General features: G+C 53.6%; 1 non-coding gene across 1 annotated transcript; it reads left to right on the top strand.

Annotated features, from left to right (window-relative positions):
- Window positions 1-4,004: 4,004 nt before the first annotated feature.
- Window positions 4,005-4,086, top strand: TRNAS-CGA. Its single transcript has one exon. It is a non-coding gene; the product is annotated as a tRNA-Ser (tRNA).
- The last annotated feature ends 457 nt before the right edge of the window (window positions 4,087-4,543 follow it).

A 4,543-nucleotide genomic window follows, 5' to 3' on the forward strand; every position in this document is an offset into this window, starting at 1 on the left:
CTCCTCATGGGTACACTTTTATACACAGGTACAAACAAGTTATACATCACTCCTGACGTATCAGGGTACAACCCCTCTACGTAGTAAGGTGCCACCTCTCACCTTGTACATGATGGTTGGATCAAAACAACCCCATCCATCATATTACCCTTTTGCCCATCTTTGGGATGGGTCAGCCTGTTCCTTGTTATCTGTGTGGAAAGTGCAGGTATCGGAGTGTAACCTTTCTGCCCATCAGAGTTGGCAGCAACAAGGGCCCCAAGTTCAGTATCTAGGGGTTCCATTCCAATAACACAATGCAAAACCAGCTCGAGCCCCCAACCATTGACCTGGGACAAATATATACCCCCCCGGGTGCCTCTAAGAGGCAATACTTCCCCTCTCACAAGCACAGAGTCTGAGTGTAGCAAAAGCCTTTTAATAACAGAGAGAAACAATGTGGCATTATGTTGGGGAAATACCACCAACAGGATTCATAACACAACCCATGAGCAAACCCTACCCCCCCCCCCAAGCAAATTGGGCCGTGTCCTTTCCCTTTGGTTCTGGAGTCCAACAACCCAAAAGTCTCTGTCCCTGGTCAATGCAGCCCCAGAGTTCAAAAGTTTATCTTCAGAATTTTACCTCCCAGCCTGGGGAGTTAAGGGGCACCTTACAAGGTCCAAAGCCAACTTCCCCACCTCTCCATGGGGCTCCACTCCGCTCCACCAGCTGCACCACAATCAGCTCCAAAACATATCTTCAGCACTCCCCACCCACTCCTTAACATAGCACTCAGTGATTTCAGCTTGTAGTAGGAGAGCCTCAGTGCTATTGCACCATTGACCCAAAGTAGGAATTCAGCTCAGCAGCGTGTAACAAGACTCCTAAGGGAATCAAAACTAGCTCTGATATTCTACAGTGGAGAGAGAAAACAGCACAATTAGCATTTACAGTCCCTTACCAGGGCTCATACCACCAGGTAGCAATACCCATCCCCAAGCTCTCTCTCTCTCTTCACTGGGTTTTGGAACCCATGACCCTTGCCTTGCAAGTGCTGCTTAGTTGATGGCGAGTCCCTCCAGCTAACAAAAGGCCAAGTACAGTTCCAATGTCCTTGATTCACATAATCAAGATAATAACAGTTTATTCTTCCTGCCCCAACAACAGAGAAACTGAGGTTCCTTCAGCAGCCAGAGTGACAATCTAGGCGGGGTGGATGTGCCTATGCAAATGAGATCAGCCCCTGAAGTTCTTTTCCACAACTCACTACCAGATGTCAGGGTCGATCTCATCCTGACTCTGCTCACAGGAATGTTCTGGTACCTTTCAGGTATGTGTGTTTTTGTAACATCAGCCCTTCCCTTGCCAACTTCTGTGAGCAGGGCCTGTCTCTGGCTCACACTTTAACTTTGCTTTATGTTAACAAAGTCTTGACCATTACATTAGTTCGGGCCTTAAGCCTCATATCAGGCCTCTGACCTCAAGGGTTTATGTTTCAGAGCCTCATGGTTTATGTTTCAGGGCGTCATCTTACTACAGCAGTCTTTGAGCCACTGTGTCTGGTCTGTTTCTCCCTTTCCATTTGGGCGGAGGAGGGACGGGAGCGAAATGTTCCCAGCTGAAGGTTTTGCAGTCAGCCTTGAGCATTAAGGCCAAGCCCCCGGCGTGGGTGTTGAGAGAGCAGGTTTCTGAGTCGCCAGGGCCATCCCTAGCTATTCTGGGGCCCTATGCAGCCCCTCTGACGGTGGGGTGTTGGGCCCCAGGCCTCTGTGGGGCATAGCAGGGGGGCTGGCCCCAGGCCTCTATGCGGGGGGATTGGCTAAGGGGGCACAGGGGAACCACCCCCCAGCACTCACCAGTGGCGTGGCTGGGGCCAGATCACTGCACTTACCACCGCCGGTGAGTGCAGGCCCAGCCCTGCTGCAGAGCTCGGGGGAGTGGGGGCGGGGCTGGGGCAAAGCAGGGGCGGGAAGAGGCAGAGCAGGGGTGGGGGCCCTGGGCCCTGAGGAAGAGCTGAAGCAGGGGATGGAGCAGCATGCAGCTGTGCAGGGCACCATGAAATTTGCCAAATTTCCTGGTGCCCTACGCAGCTGCATACTTTGCGTATAGGCAAGGACAGCCCTATGAGTCACATCCAGTACACTCTTTGGGCCACCAGCTAAAACCACTGAGGCCAAGAGGGATGGCTTTGTGGCAGCAGAAGAGAGCCTTTGAGTCTCCCAGCAAGTCTTGAGGAGCAAGGAAGTAGCCCAGGCTTACCACCATCAGTTTGCTTAACAGCTGAACGCACTGACCTAATGCACCACAGAGATGCATCAATACAAGACTGCTGTTACCAGGGATGCTGCCTAGCACTAGAGCTCGCAAGGCGCTAGTGTGGATGCTGGAGGCTGGGTGCCGGGTATTACAAGTGAAAAGCCAGCAGAGTAGTACAGCAGCAGCATGCTGGGCCTATAACCCAGAGGTCGATGGATCAAAACCATCCCCTGCTAGGGATGTGCTCATTTCTTTTTGCTCTGAGCCTTCAAGCAAGGCGGCGAACAGCAGAGCGCCAAGAGCCTCGGCCATGAGGCCAGAGGTGGCTGAGTCGGGAGCCTGCAAAGGAGCTCCCTGGCACCTCTGGCTGCCTGGGCTGAAGGCAAGAGGCCTGCGTGTGGTGAGGGCCCCTGTCCCGGCCTGAGGCAGCCGCGCTTCCTCATCCCCTTCTCCCACCCGCACCGGCAGGCGTCTACTGCAGGAGAACACGAGAGAGGCTCTCAGGACACTGGGCAGCTCTGTGTGACTGTCGGGGGATAGAGCTGAGGCTCCCGACTCGACCTGTCATTGAGTCGCAGGGCTCTGCGCTCCGTCAGCCAGGGCAGGCCAGGCTGCGGCCAGGACTCAGGCGGGGGCAGCATGGCCGCGCTTCCCTGACGAGGCATGAGGCAGGCCAAGGGCTTTGCGCAGCCAACAGAGAAGTTGGAGGGAGGCGTTTTTGAGCTGGTGCGTCTCGTCCGTTTCTCCCTCCCCACTTGGGCAGAGGCAGGAAGGGAGCGAAACTTGCCCGGCTGAAGGTTTTGTGCTCACCCTTGAGGATTAAGCCCGAGCCTCCAGCATGGCTAGGTCAGGGCTGTCCTGGGCTCTGTGCGGGGAGGGCTCAGCTGGGAGAAGGGGCAGACTAGGGGAGTTTTTCTCTGATATATAAGGGCTTTGTCAGCGGGAAGCTGTAGGTCACATGCTGGGGGTGATAGTGGGGTTTGAGCTGGGGCAGCAGCATCAGGGGAGCAATGTGTGGTTGGGCGGGGGGTTCACTTGGTAAAACCTGCCAAGCCTCTCCCACTGATGGAGCAAAAGCCTCTCATTTATCTCCTCAACTCCCCTCATGAAAATCTCCAGCCCTCCCACGGCGCTGAGGGACCCCCTCACTCCCATGGAGATTTTTAATTGTTCTAACTCTTCCTTGGCCTTGTCCAAACGGTTTTCCCAGACAAATTATCAAGGACATTTCAAATGAGAAAAACAAACCAAACGAAATGCAAACCACAGAAACCCCCACCACACACAGTTTGGGTCTGAATTTTTTGACTGAAATTTGGAGACAATAAAACTCATCCCTCTGTTGGCCAGAACCCAAAGCTAGACCTCCCCCGGTCTCTGTGACTTCTGCTACCAAACCACCAATGTGCTAACGCCTCTTGTGAGACATTTTCCTGCACAATACTGCTGCTATTCCAGTTATTGACTCCAGGAAACATTTTCCTGAGCCTGGTTCTGTGTGTCACTGGTTTCTCTAGCACAGGTCAGTCCCTGGCCCTATGGTCCAGACAGCCTCATTCACATCAAGCTTCAAGTTGAGAATCATTTTCCATTCCCGCTCTGTGGGAGGGAAGTCTTTTGAAAGCCCTCTCTGTGCGACTGCACATGGCCAAGCAAAGAGAACAAACCCCAATCCCCTGTGTGCTTCTGTATTTCAGATGACGTCAAACCTGGGCATTGCAATTATTTACCAGTTCCTCTGGCATTGGTTTATTACTGTACTCACAGCTGTGATGGCTGAGTGGTTAAGGCGTTGGAGTCGAAATCCAATAGGGTTCCCCTGTGCAGGTTTGAATCCTACTCACAGCAAGACCTTTGTTTTAGCTAGTTTCTAACCCGGGCAATGCTGCTATACAAACGCCTAGAGATACTCACAATTCTCTCCCGACCCCAAGTAAATCCTGTTCTGCTCCTTTCATAGAGATCCCTGGGACACCATCTCACTCCATGCCCCTGAGGTGTCAGGCAAACTCTCAGCACCTGAAGCCTCTGCCACTCACCTAACGCTCCCTGCCCCATAGATCAGCCATAACCCTGGCTGCTGCTCCTCTCTCTGGAGTGTGAAAGGAGCCGAATCAGCGAATCCATGGGTGCTACAGGGCTGCCGCACCAACAAAAAAAAGAAAAAGGTGCTCAGGGCCCACTGGCAGCCAGTTCCCCCCTGCTCACTAGCAGGCCTTGCAGACAAGCTCCTCCCCTTCCCCTTCAGTGCCTCCCCCCTGCCAGTGATCAGCTGTTCAGTGGTGTGCAGGAGGCGCTGGGGGGA

Source organism: Dermochelys coriacea, chromosome 12, assembly GCF_009764565.3.
Source record: "Dermochelys coriacea isolate rDerCor1 chromosome 12, rDerCor1.pri.v4, whole genome shotgun sequence".
Lineage (NCBI taxonomy): Eukaryota > Metazoa > Chordata > Testudines > Dermochelyidae > Dermochelys > Dermochelys coriacea.